We start from the raw sequence: 15,345 nt of genomic DNA, 5'->3' as shown, positions 1-15,345 counted from the left end.
TTTCCTTTGATTTCAATGTTTAATTTCTATACTCTTTGTTTTGTGCGTATGAGGAACTAAACCCCCCCCTTGGCTAGGGGGGGATTCGAAACATGTTTATGCTTGCTATATGATTTGATTACTTCTAATTGCGTTTCATAAGTTGTGGATTCAATTTGCTTATCTATTCGAATTAAACTGATTTGTGTGTGTTGGTTGAGAGTGCACGCTTAATTTTCATGCATAAATCTAATGCTAGGATGTAAGGGATTTTCACCTAATCGTTATGAACTTATATTCACAAGTAGCAAAGGTTGTTGATCACAATCGTGTTAAGTAAATTCTTGGCATAAGTATCATGCGCTTTCATAGTTACAAGTGCCTCGTCAATACTTATGATTTCCATTGAACGTAATGATCTTTAATTGTATCTCTATTATGCACTTTCATGTAGGGAACTTTTGAGGAATAATTTGGTTACGATGCGCTTTTTCCATCCAATTCATTGACTTAAGGGAAATCTGAAAGTTAATTTAAGCGTATCTAATTAACTTGGGGTGTTGGGAATTCATGGTTATTGAGAAGCAATTGGAAATCGTTTTGTATGCAAGTGTGACATGTGTGGAGAAGAACCCCTTAGCTAGCCTTCCATCCATTCACTTTTATCAATTTCGTTTTAAAATCTGTTTTGAGTTACAAAGTTTTTGTTTTGTTTTAAATTTCGTCAAAACCAATTCCTCCTTTATTTTGAAGTGTTAGATTAGTTAGAAATCAATTTAGTTTGAGTTTTTAAGTGTCTTGAGTCAAGTAATAACTTAATTTCGTCCAAATTTGTGTTAGGTGTTCAAAACTGCCCAGATTGTGTTTTTAAGGCAGTTTTGAGTGTTTAGGTGTTGTTTTGAGTCTTTTGGTCTGTTTTGGTGATTTATAGTTTTGTTTTGCATTCTTTGAGTCTAGTTTAGTGTTTTAAACTTTGTTTTTTTATGTTTTTGAGTCAGTTTTAAGTGATTTAGCAATCCCTCCTAATCCCCGGCCTAGAACGATCCCTACTTACATTCCATACTACAATTGATAAAAAGATCGTTTAATTTGTGTGCTTATATTTTTCACATCAAATTTTTGGCGCCGTTGCCGGGGATTAGCAATATTGCTAATCCCTTGGATTGTTTTATTTCAGTTTGTTTTAATTTGTTTCCGATTCTGACCTTGTTTTTGGTTCTTGTTGTAGGTACTAGTTTATGACTCGGAGTTCTCATCCGATTCATGAGCATATCTTGGACTTTGACGACGATTTCGAGAGGACTTTGAGAAGGAATAGGAATCAACAAGATCATACCCCACCTATTCCTGAACCCGAGCGTGAAGAACATCCACTTGAAGAAGAAGAGCAACCCACGGCAAGAGTGGGTGAAGAAGTGCAAGACATGGCACAAGACAATCGTACAATCAAAGAGCTTTCAGCTTCGGGATTGGACAATGCCGCACCCATTTGCATCCAATACCCCGCGGCTGCTCAAGGCAAGACCGAAGAGTTTGTATTGAAGTCAAGCTTGCTGCACCACATTCCAAAGTACCATGGATTGTCCATGGAGGATCCCAACAAGCACTTGAAAGAGTTCGAGGTGGTGTGTTCAAGCATGACTCCAATCAATGTTGATGGGAGCATATTGAAGATGAAGGCCTTTCCCTTTTCTCTCTTGGAAAAGGCGAAAGATTGGTTGTATAAGTTAGCTCCCGGAACGGTCACATCTTGGGAGAGCATGAAACGGGCCTTCTTGGAGAAGTTTTTCCCAACTTCTCGAGTCATCCTCCTACGAACAAGGATAAGTGGAATTCAACAAGATGAAGGTGAATCTTTTCCTACTTATTATGAACATTTTAAATCTCTTGTTGCTTCATGTCCACAACATCAAATGAAGGAGGAGCTTCTTTTACAATACTTCTACGAGGGACTTCTACCAATCGAACGTCAAATGCTAGATGCCTCAGCAGGAGGAGCTTTGGTGGACAAGACCCCCACGGCAGCAAAGACTTTGATTGCCAATCGAGCGTTGAACGCTCAACAATACGAAGGTGTTGGGCAAAGAGGCACCCCACGGCAACACCAAGTCAATGAGGTAAGTGCCATAACCGAACTTCAAAACCAAATGGCTAACCTTACTACTTTGCTTTCTCAGGTGGTGGAAGGTCCAAAAGTACAAAACGTGGCTGCGTGTGGCGTGTGCTCCATGCAAGGCCACCTTACGGACAAGTGCCCACAATTGATTGAGAATGGAGGGTGGGAGACCCTCAATGCCGTGGGTTTTGGAAATCAGTACCAACCAAGGAATGACCCATTTTCTAATACTTACAATCCCGGTTGGCGTGATCATCCAAATTTCAAATGGCGAGAACCCCAACAAGCCCAACAACAAAGCGGATTTAGGCAACAACCCCCGGGTTTCTATCAAAAGCCGTTTGCACCAACTCAACCCCAAGCACAACCCGCCCAAAAATCAGGTTCTTCTATTGATAATGATCAGATTTTTAATTTACTAACTTCTATGGTGCAGGGCATGCAAACTAGGGACAAGAAGGTGGACGAGTTGGAGAAGCAAGTGGGGCAAATTGCAGAGTTTATGGGGCAGTTTCGAGAGCAAGGCAAGTTGCCTAGCTTAACCGTGGTGAATCCAAAAGGTGGATTCGAATCTGCAAAAGCTATAACGTTGCGGAGTGGAAAGCAAGTAGGATCTGACCCCCAACCATCCATATCACATTCTAACGAGGTGGAGGAGTTGATGATTGAAGAGGAAGAACAAGGGCCACCCATGGCAAGGAATGAGCATCCTTTGCCGCAAGCACCCATGGCTCCTAAGCCATCCAATCTGCCCAATAAGGGTAAGAACGTGTCCAATTCCATTCCTACTAATGATTTTCCTTTGAATGTCCCTTTTCCTAGTAGGTTTAAGCAAACAAAGAAGGAGGAAGCCGAGAAGGACATTCTAGAGACATTTAGGAAAGTTCAAGTCAACATACCTCTCTTGGATGCAATTAAGCAAGTACCAAGGTATGCTAAATTTTTGAAAGAACTTTGCACCACTAGGAAGAGGATTTCGACCAAGGAAGTTGTGAAGGTAAGTGACAATGTCTCAGCCATCTTGCAACGTAAACTACCCCCTAAATGCAAAGATCCGGGTAGTTTTACAATTCCTTGTGTCATTGGTAATACTAGGTTTGAATCTGCCATGTTAGACTTAGTTGCATCTATAAATGTCATGCCATATTCAATTTATGCATCTATGAACCTAGGAGAGTTGAAAAATGATGGTGTAATCATACAATTGGCCGATAGATCTAATGCCTATCCAAAAGGAGTTTTGGAAGATGTTTTAGTGCAGGTTAATCATTTAATCTTTCCGGCGGATTTCTACGTACTTGAGATGGATGAATCGGACCATGCCCCTTCATTGCCCATCCTTCTTGGAAGGCCATTCATGAAAACTGCTCGTACGAAGATTGATGTGTTTAATGGCACTTTGACGATGGAATTTGATGGGGAAGTTATTAATTTCAATCTTTCTGATTCTATGAAGTACCCTAGTGAGAATCATTCATGTTTTGCTATTGATGTAATTAACTCTTTGGCGCAGGACCATTTTGACAATTTGAACGACGATGCACTTGAATTGGTTATTGCACAAGGAAAGAACATGGAAAACATTGAGGGAGCAAAGAAACAACCTCACGGCATGCATGAGGATGCCATTGCCGTACCCCCTAGTGAAGATGTCATTGAGATGGTGGCTGCCCTTGAGTCATTGCCATCGCAAACTGGTAAGTTTTTGGACCCTATTTTAAGTTCAGTTTCGGCTAATAAGATGCTTCCCTCAGTTGTGCAGCCATTTACACTTGAACTTAAGTTGTTGCCTAATCACTTGAAGTACGTTTTCTTGGGAGAGGATGAGACGTTGCCCGTCATCATTTCATCCTCACTCATAGCACAAGAGGAAAACAAATTGGTGAGGGTACTAAAGGAGTACAAAATGGCAATTGGATGGACATTGGCCGATATCAAGGGAATTAGCCCAACTACGTGCATGCATCGCATACTTCTGGATGAGGGGTCTAAAACATCTCGAGAGGCTTAACGCCTACTCAACCCTCCTATGATGGAAATTGTGAAGAAAGAAGTCATCAAGCTTTTAGATTGTGGAGTTATCTATCCAATCTCGGATAGTAAGTGGGTTTCGCCCGTTCAATGCGTTCCGAAGAAATCCGGAGTGACGGTGGTAGCAAATGCCGAGAATGAACTTGTTCCTATGCGCATTCAAACCAGTTGGAGGGTGTGCATCGACTATAGGAAGCTAAACGCCACCGCAAGGAATGATCACTTTCCTTTGCCATTCATTGACCAAATACTTGAGAGGTTAGCCGATTATGCTTTTTATTGTTTTCTTGATGGTTATTCTGGTTATAATCAAATTGTCATAGCACCCGAGGACCAAGAAAAAACCACTTTTACATGCCCGTTTGGTACATTTGCATATCGTCGCATGCCTTTTGGTTTATGTAATGCACCTGCTACATTTCAAAGATGCATGATGAGCATATTTTCATATTATGTTGAGAAAATAATTGAAGTTTTCATGGATGATTTTAGCGTCTTTGGTGATTCTTTTGATGGTTGCTTGCATAATCTAAGTTTGATCCTAAAACGTTGCGCTGAAACTAACCTTGTTCTTAATTGGGAAAAGTGTCATTTCATGGTTAAACAAGGCATAGTTTTAGGACAAATTATCTCTGAAAACGGCATTGAGGTTGATAAGTCGAAGATAGATCTTGTACGTCACTTACCCTCTCCTACTTCGGTCAAAGAGGTTCGTTCTTTTCTTGGCCATGCAGGTTTCTATCGTACGTTCATCAAAGATTTCTCAACGGTGGCACAACCTCTTTGCCGTCTCCTACAAAAGGAAGTGGCGTTTGAGTTCACCAAGGAGTGCACGGCATCATTCAATCAACTCAAGGAGTTGTTGACCACGACACCCATCATAGTCCCACTGGATTGGAGCCTACCTTTCGAGCTTACGTGTGATGCGTCCGATTACGCTTTAGGGGTTGTTTTGGGACAAAAGAAAGACAAGAGGCCGCATGTCATCTACTACGCCTAACGCATATTGAATGTTGCCCAGTTGAACTATTCCACTATGGAAAAAGAACTTCTTGTCGTTGTTTTTGCTTTAGATAAGTTTCGATCATATCTTATTGGTACTAAAGTAATTGTTTTCACTGACCATGCAGCTTTGAAGTACTTGCTCACTAAAAAGGAAGCCAAGCCATGGCTAATTCGTTGGATGTTGCTACTTCAAGAGTTTGACATTGAGATTCGTGACAAGAAGGGAAGTGAAAACGTGGTGGCTGACCACCTAAGCCAAATGGTGCATAATGAGGAGTCCCTACCCATTGTTGAGACATTCCCCGATGAACAATTGTTGTCCATAAAGGTTAATGAGCAATGGTATGCTAATTTGGTGAACTTTTTGGTGTCAAAACGAATTCCAAGCACTTTCACTAGGCACCAACATGATAAGTTAAGGCATGATGCACGATTTTATGTGTGGGATGATCCATATTTATGGAAATATTGTTCGGATCAAGTTATACGGAGGTGTGTGCATGATATGGAGTTTAACTCAATTTTAACTTTTTGTCACACTTATGCATGTGGGGGACACTTTGGGACACAACGCACTGCCCTTAAGGTTTTAGAATGTGGATTTTATTGGCCGACTTTATTTAAAGATGCTAGAACCTTTTGTATGTCGTGTGATCGTTGCCAAAGAATGGGTAACATAGGTGCTAAGGACCAAATGCCGCAACATGTCATACTTCCTGTTGAGATTTTTTATGTTTGGGGCATTGATTTCATGGGCCCATTTCCTTCATCGCATGGTTTCCTTTACATATTACTTGCCGTGGATTATGTCTCAAAATGGGTGGAAGCAAAGGCCACCCGGACTAATGATTCTAAAGTGGTTGCAGATTTTATTAGAACTAACATTTTTGCAAGGTTTGGCATGCCACGAGTGATCATTAGTGATGGAGGATTGCACTTTTGCAATCGAACAATTGAGGCGTTGCTGAGGAAGTACAATGTCCACCATAAGGTTTCTACACCTTACCATTCTCAAACGAATGGCCAAGCCAAGGTTTCTAACCAAGAGATCAAACAAATCCTAGAGAAAACCGTGGGACCTACAAGGAAGGATTGGAGTTTGCGCTTGAACGATGCATTGTGGGCCTATCGTACGGCTTACAAAACACCCCTTGGCATGTCCCCATTTTGGCTAATTTATGGCAAGCCATGTCACCTCTCGGTGGAACTAGAGCACAAGGTGCATTGGGCCGTGAAAACATTCAACTTGGACTTAGTTACAGCGGGAGTGCATAGGAAGCTCCAATTTGTCGTTACTAATGTTTTTGTTCATGGTGCAGTGCAAATCCAAAGCTTGAAAAGTGGACAAGAGTTCAAGGTGAATGGGCACCGATTGAAGCCATACTATGACAATTTTGAGGAGCATGCCATGGATGACATCTCCCTGCATGCCGTGGGTTCCAATGGGGAGTAATTGAGTTCTTCGTCCGGCTGGAAGACGTTAAAGCAAGCGCTTCGTGGGAGGCAACCCATGCATTCAACAAAGGAAAGACCAATGAAGCACCACAATTCCAGATTTGCGTTCCTAAACCCTTCTCCTTGTTGTTTATCACATCACTGCCATGTTTATTATGTTAGTTGCTGTTTGTTTGTTTATTTGTTATTTGTGTTAGTTTATGCTTGAAACATTGAGGACAATGTTTGATTTAAGTGTGGGGGGATAACCAAAGTGTTTTGATGCAAATTCGTAGGGTTTTCTCACCCATAATTTCCAATGTTGTTCCTTGCTGTTTTTAGGTGTTTTTAGGCTGTTTTGATGTGTTTTAGTGTGTTTTACATAAAAATCCGAAAATCCCAGAAAAAAATTTGAAAACATGTTTTGAAAAAAACCAAAAAGAGTCGTTTTAAAGTTGTTTTGTGTGTTTGTTTGTGTCTTAGGGTACCTTCCAACACAATGATGAGGATTCGGTTTTTAATTGCATGACTGTTAAAGAGAGTTGTAAACATGGATGAAAGTTCGATTTACTCTTTGGTTTATGCTTGGTTGTGGTTATAACTTATGAATTCACATGTAATCACAAAGGAAAAAAATTAGTTTTTGTAACATGCTTGAAGGAAGGAACTTAAACTAACGCTACAACCTTGTGAGACTTGAGCCTAAACATTTATTTGGAGAGTTAATAATCTGTGCATTGTTGTTTTCTAAAGTCGTTGCATGATCTCATTATTCGTTGCTTGGTTACTACTTAGAAGGCGTTTCATCATTTAGTTCCAAACACTAGAACTCATGCCCATTTCATTCAAAGCATGCTATTGATTTGCATAACACATATTCAAGATGAAGTTGTGTAGTGATCACCACTTAAGCCAAATTGCCGTGTCCCCCATGTTCATTTGTTTTGTAGGTTTTAACCCCGTTGAGCCTTGTGTAGCCTATGTTCTTTGTTAACCCACATTATCCTCACCTAGCCTAGATTAGGACCATCCATATCCTTGTTCTTGAAGCATAGTAAAGCATGACTCGATTGAATTCCTTTTGATCAATGTATTGCAGAAAACAAGTGTGGGGGAAAGGATTTGTTGTGTGTATGTGCCAAAGTCTTTGATGAGGCATGGGTTAGAAAAGAAAAAGAAAAAAAAATTTCATGGAAAATAGAAAGAAAAAAAAAGTGTGAAAAGTATGAAAAAGAGTTGAAAAAGAGGTGAAAAAGAGTTCTAAAGTGTATATTGTCGAAGAAAGGGTCCAAAAAGTTGAATTTGACCCTAAGTATTGCATGAATCTTCCCCTTGTGTTTAAAAGTTGATTTCTGCATTCTAAAGTGAATTCTAAGTTTCAATTTCATTGTTTTGCTTGCTATTGCTTTAAGAACGTTTGTTATCCCTCTCCTTTCTTTGTTAACCAATACCCTAAGCCCCGTTACAACACTTGACTTTAATCTTGAGTGTTGTGTGTTTCAATTTGTGGAGTTTAAAATTGGTATGAGCATATGGTGTCCCTGGTTCTCGCATCTAAGTAGTAGCATTCCATTCATGAGATCATATCTAAATGCTTATTAACTCCTGAAAATGCTTTCTTTGTTATATATATATGTGAGCGTTCGTTTTTATGTCTACATCAATCTTCTCACATATAACTAGTATAGGGTGTGTAGTTAGAGAATCAGTGTGAAAATTGAGTGCATATCTAGTAAGGAATTGAGCAAATTCTCTAAGGCATGTTACTACATTCAAAACATCGTTTTAAATGGTTAAATGTGAACTAGTAAGTGGTGACTATGATAAAGCCCAGCTCCACAGAAAGCCCTGGGGAGTGAAGATGACTAAAATCTGTGGGAGTGATGATTTTTAACATGTCATGTGCATTGGAAATCCCTGAGGCAAATGTTGGAAGGTTTAGATTGTGTTTTTGTTTTGTTTTGTTTTTTTGTTTTGCTCGAGGACTAGCAAAAGCTAAGTGTGGGAGAATTTGATAGGAGCATATTTATGCGACTTAGTGGGCTTGTTCTTGTGCATTTATGTTGTTTTTCTTTAGTTATTTTAGTGTTTAAAGTCATTTTTGTGCAATTTCAGGTTTTAGAGACAAAGTATGCAAAGAAGTGCAAAATGGAGCATTTTAGAGCAAAATTGAGCTGGAATGGAGTGTATGCTTATAGAGCACAAGGAATGGACGAGTTTGAAGGTCAAAGGAGCTTAAGAAATGAAGAAATGAAAGTGAAGAACAAAGAATTCAGAATTGGAAACCAAAGTTTCTAAAGTTGGAAGTTTCTATTCTTGGAGGTTTCCATTATTGAGAGTTTCTATTCTTGGCTTTGGGCTTTTAGATGACCTATCCTTGCCCTCTTAGACTTAGGCCGCACCTTCCTAGCCTAATCCCTCTTGGATTCTGACTTGTTAGGCCCTTTCCTTGTGGATTTGGGTTATACAAATCCCTTTCTAAAACTAAGTGGGCCAAAACCCTAATTCCTTGTGGATTTTCACCCTTTGCCGCACCTAAACCCTAGCCCATTGGCTAATCTGATTGCTAGGGTTTTTGGTGCCTATATATATACTCATTAAACCCTTTGGCCGAATATACCACCTCTCATATTCATTCTACACGCCAGAAACCCTAGTTCTAAATCTGCCGCAGCCATCCCCATCCATTCTCCATATTTTCTAACCCTAAACACCATTGCCGCAACCTCCCATCCACCCTAAACACTACTACCTTATTCCATACCCATTCATCCATATACCTAAGTCCCTAAATCTGTCCCTAGACCCTTTGCCGCAGCAAGGAGGAGGAGGAGAAGCCTTGGAACGTTCATGCCATTCAAGTTTGAGTTGCTGGAAGTTTTAGGTGTTTCCTTTCCTTTGATTTCAATGTTTAATTTCTATACTCTTTGTTTTGTGCGTATGAGGAACTAAACCCCCCCTTGGCTAGGGGGGGACTCGAAACCATGTTTATGCTTGGTATATGATTTGATTACTTCTAATTGCGTTTCATAAGTTGTGGATTCAATTTGCTTATCTATTCGAATTAAACTGATTTGTGTGTGTTGGTTGAGAGTGCACGCTTAATTTTCATGCATAAATCTAATGCTAGGATGTAAGGGATTTTTACCTAATCGTTATGAACTTATATTCACAAGTAGTAAAGGTTGTTGATCACAATCGTGTTAAGTAAATTCTTAGCATAAGTATCATGCGCTTTCATAGTTACGAGTGCCTCGTCAATACTTATAATTTCCATTGAACGTAATGATCTTTAATTGTATCTCTATTATGCGCTTTCAGGTAGGGAACTTTTGAGGAATAATTTGGTTGCGATGTGCTTTTTCCATCCAATTCATTGACTTAAGGGAAATCTGAAAGTTAATTTAAGCGTATCTAATTAACTTGGGGTGTTGGGAATTCATGGTTATTGAGAAGCAATTGGAAATCGTTTTGTATGCAAGTGTGACATGTGTGGAGAAGAACCCCTTAGCTAGCCTTCCATCCATTCACTTTTATCAATTTCGTTTTAAAATCTGTTTTGAGTTACAAAGTTTTTGTTTTGTTTTAAATTTCGTCAAAACCAATTCCCCCTTTATTTTGAAGTGTTAGATTAGTTAGAAATCAATTTAGTTTGAGTTTTTAAGTGTCTTGAGTAAAGTAATAACTTAATTTCATCCAAATTTGTGTTAGGTGTTCAAAACTGCCTAGATTGTGTTTTTAAGGCAGTTTTGAGTGTTTATGTGCTGTTTTGAGTCTTTTGGTTTGTTTTGGTGTTTTATAGTTTAGTTTTGCATTCTTTGAGTCTAGTTTAGTGTTTTAAACTTTGTTTTTTTTTTTATGTTTTTGAGTCAGTTTTAAGTGATTTAGCAATCCCTCCTAATCCCCGGCCTAGAACGATCCCTACTTACATTCCATACTACAATTGATAAAAAGAGGGTTTAATTTGTGTGCTTATAATTTTCACATCATTATCATGTCAATCACCACCACCATTAGACTCCCCTTGAGGCCTAGAACAAAACCCAAACAACTATAGTGGTGGCGAAGCACCAGAGATGACGGATTGAAGCCACCCATTTCTAGGGTTTCCAGCGAGTTCGAGGGAAATTAGAGCTTTTCCCAGCCAAATTGGACTTGGCCACATGTATAAAACTTGCTTTACTCATTCAGATCTTCATTTCTATAAAATTTGGTAATTTTTTGAAATAGTTGATTTTTCCAGCGAGTTGGGGTGGCCAATTGTCGCTTGCGGCGGTGTGCGGGCCAAGGCACCCCCTAACCTTCCTAGGCTAAATTTGATACCCCAGGTGAAGTCCGATCGATGAAATCTCATCGTTTGAACATAGTTTTGATAAAGACTGCCACTTGATCCTTATATTAATTGGCGATCCAACTGTTGGATTGTTACCAAACCTTAATTCACTATAGTACGTAATATCTAAGGATGATAGGAACTGACAGATCGGGAATCTGACGTACGGATCTTCCCGAATTGGATTTCTAAGTTTGTAAATCTAAATGTTGGCCGCCACTTAATTTTAGCGATTGGAGGAGATCCGACTGTTGGATCGTTCTGAAACCTTAGGATGTTGTTCTAGAAGCTTATTGAAACTCTTGGAAAGTTATGGATCGGAAATCCGAGGTGCAGATCTTCTGGATCAAGTTACGTAGGGTTGTGGACCCTACCGTTGACCTTTGACCGATAGTTGACTTGTGGTCAATGGGTTACAAATCATTCTAGAACGTCCTGGGGGATGTGTTTTATGTAAGTTATGTATTCTATCGATAAGAATTCTGAAATGTGATTTGATATTTGTTCTAGGTGACGATTGTTCGTGACTCCTTGATATTCGTGCTAGGGAGTTGTAGCACGAACTTCAAGTGAGTGGGGTTTTTCCTTTTTATAGTATATATGTATATGATTGATAGTTTACATTTATGCATTTGAGAAAGAATTTCTTACATATGCCTAGATTAGACTAAAGTTTATAAGAATTAGCGAAATGACGGAATTTATGAAATATGCTACATTCTACGGGATGCACAGGTGTGCTTATAATCTTTGATGCCAAAATTATATCTACGGCTATGAATGTTAGTATGTTGATTAGAATCGCTATGGCATGCTTATGTTTATGTAGTCTGCTTATCATTGTTGCACCCTAGTGTTAGTGCTCGCCCAGGGCTAGGGCCAGTCTTTCACGTGTATGTTCACATTCGCACCGCACGCTCGCCTTAGATCCAAGTAGGGGCCAGTCCTGTTGTACATGTTGCATTAGGCAACTTCGACTCGTAGGTGACCGTGAATAACTCTAGTCTTCACGTGATTGTAGCATTAGAGCATATATTATGATTACACGTCCTGTTATACAGGTCGCATTAGGCGACTCCGACTCTTGTGCTAGCATAGATTGATGAGCATTAGTTCAGTCATACAGGTCGCATTAGGCAACTCCGACTTGTGTGCTAGCATAGATTGTTTGAGCACTTGATTTTACTTATATTACTGTTGAGATTTTGTGATTTTGGATATCCTACCCTTAGTTACAAGATATTGTGCCGTAATGAATTCTTGAGATTTTGCAGGCTATGGTAAGTATTTTTATACTATATGTTTATACCATATTTAGGGTCTCGTATTTAGATCTCGTACAAATACTCGGGGGACTAAATGTAATTATGTGATAAAGGAATGGGCAAATATGTAATAAGTGAGAAATCCTTATTCTATAAAAGGATCCCTCACCCTCACAATTAGGAGAGGCCAATTCCTAAGGCTCATCACCCCCTCAAGCTCTGACTCTCAGAACTTCTCAGATTCATTACAGAGGTTCTCTCTCTCCCCTTCAAAAATACAATATCAGTGTGGACGTAGCCCAAACCTTGGGGTGAACCACGATACATCTTGTGTTATTTACATTTACGTTCATCCAAGACCTCCGGTTTTGTGCATCAACATTTGGTGCCGTCTGTGGGAAACGACACAAAAAACTATGTCGGTTCTTTTTCATTTTTTTCACCTCTGCCGTGAATCTGCAGAAACACCAAACCAAAATCCCAGTCCCATCTCTCTCTCTCTAGAAACCCAGAAATGGAAACAAACACACAGCCAAGGCTCTGAATCCAAGGAAGCGTCTGAATATACTCAAAACAAAATACCATTCACTTTCTCTGTGTCTCTTGTTTTTATTCAAAACTTCACCAATGGAGTTGAAGCCCATTTTGGGATATCTTCAAGAAAAGATTATTTTGGTTACTGGAGCAACAGGCTTCCTTGCAATGGGTCTATTCCAAACAGATTCATGAGTGATGCTCTTTTAAGTTTTCAACACAGAACCTATTTGGCAGTCGTTGAGTCCCGCACTCCGCCAACTTCGAAAAGGACGTTAACGATGGAGAGCCTGGACGGCGACGGTGAGGGATCCTTGATCGGGTTCTGCGAAGGAGCTTCGATCTTCTCCAGGCTCGCAGTGGCCACGGCCATGTGTGATATGCTTCTGGGCGGAACCTTGGTGCTCGATTCGGCCAACAAGGTGTCGGTGAATCATGTGCTCGGCTCGAGGAACGGGAAGTTCAAGTACTTTCATTTGCACGGCGGAGCGACAACTTTTGAGCCATCGTATGGTTTGGGCAAGAATTCATGGGATCTCGCGGTGGCCCAGAGGGTTTATGATGATGTTGTTGGGGTTGGAGTGGTCGAGCAGTTCTAAAATCAATGGCTCTTTTAAGTTTTCAGCATTTGTCAATTTGGCGGAGGAACAAAAGATGCCAAAATTAATTGATGAGAGTACCTGGGATTTTGAGATGTGATTCATTATTGTATCTTTGCTTGTAGTTTGATAAACAACTTAGAATTGTCTCTACCGTGCGTTCCACACCGAGTGCATTGACAGGGGGCTGTAGTATAGTGATCATCATCATCACCATCACGATGAGGACAATCACAAAACTTGTCTGCTCTGCAGGACTCCATTGCTACGTCATCGTAGAAGCAAAGCTTGAGTTGGGATTGCAGCAAAAAAAGAGGACAGAAAGAAAGCAAAAGGAAAAGAAAAAGAAAAAGGGAGAATCGTGAGGGAGCACATGAGAAACAAAAGCAGAAAAAAATGACAGCGAGAAAGCAAAAGGAAAAGAAAAAGAAAAAGGGAGAATCATGGGGGAGCACATGAGAAACAGAAGCAGAAAAGAGAAAGTAAAAGCAAAAGAAAGCTGAAAAGGAAAAGCCGAAAAGAAGATGCTCCACTATTCCACTATCCCACGGGATAACATGATTAAAGACAAGAAGATGTCCACCAAGATTCCCCATCTCCACTTTCTGTTGGACCAGAAAATGCCCATTAACATGTTGAAAACATGTAATTTATTTTACTTATCTTTCGGAGACATCTGTATAAACCCCATCAGAGGATAATTAAAAAAAAAAAGGGCAAAGCCCAAAATAAATGGGCTGGAATATTGTGTAGAGGGAGAAGGCCCATAAGCCCAAAATAGCTCTAACCAGGTGATCAAAAGTACGCCTAGTACTCCAAAACTATTCGGCAACCTGCCGCTACTACCACCAACCAGGTGATCAAAAGTACGCCCAGTACTTCAAATTATACATGAGCATTACTCATATCAATCATACATAAACATTCATGAACATCACTCATTCAATCATACATAAACATTCATGAGCATCACTCCTGTCAACATCCATGAGCATCACTCATGTCAATCAGCTTCAAAAGCTTCATTTTCAAAAGCTCTAGCTTCAAAAGTTTCATTTACAGAGCTCTAGCTTCAAAAGCTTCATTTACAAAAGCTCTAGCTTCAAAAGTTTCATTTACAGAGCTCTAGCTTCAAAAGCTTCATTTACAGAGCCTAGTTTCAAAAGCTTCATTTACAGAGCTCTAGCTTCAAAACTTCACTTGCAAAGCTTCACCTACAAAGCTTCAGTGCAGGGTATACAAATACCGCCTCCGAACAACCGCCACTTCGGCCCATACCTGGATTCAATTTGAAGTCTCCGGCCAACAAACTCTATTGACCGAAGACTTGGGGGACTACATTATGTACCATATATTGGGCCTCAACTAGGCCTCATAAAAAATACTTGAAGGACTTAGCCCATCACTTATGTATTGAGGAACGAGCCCTTATTCTATAAAAGGGACCCCCTCACCACCATTAGAGAGCATCAACTCTAGCCCATCATTTATGTATTGAGGAGCGAGCCCTTATTTTATAAAAGGGACTCCCTCACCATCATTAGAGAGCATCGCCGCCAGCTGAGCAACCGCCTCGCCGCGAGCATCAACTCTAGCACATTATTCATGTATTGAGGAGCGAGCCCTTATTTTATAAAAGGGACTCCCTCACCTTCAACGCCACAAAGCCGAGCCAACCAAGGTAACATAAGCCACGAGCCTCACAGCCTCACAGCCTCACAGCATGTGCTACTTCTAGTTGAGCATCATTTCAGATTGAGCACCGCCTCATATCGAGCATCAGTTCAATACAACATCTAGTTACTTCGGCCCACACATGGACTGAATTTCAAGTCTCCAGCCAAGAGACTCTCTTGACTGAAGACTTGGGGGACTACTGTTTATACCATATTTAGGGCCTCGTATTTAGATCTCGTACAAATACTCGGGGGAATTAAATGTAATTATGTGATAAAGGAATGGGCAAATATGTAATAAGTGAGGAGTCCTTATTCTATAAAAGGACCTCTCACCCTTACAATTAGGAAATGCCAATTCCTAAGGCTCCTC

The sequence above is a fragment of the Malus domestica genome, chromosome 01 (genome assembly GCF_042453785.1).
Source record: "Malus domestica chromosome 01, GDT2T_hap1".
In the NCBI taxonomy this organism is placed as follows: domain Eukaryota; kingdom Viridiplantae; phylum Streptophyta; class Magnoliopsida; order Rosales; family Rosaceae; genus Malus; species Malus domestica.
Note: the sequence above shows the minus strand (reverse complement) of the source record.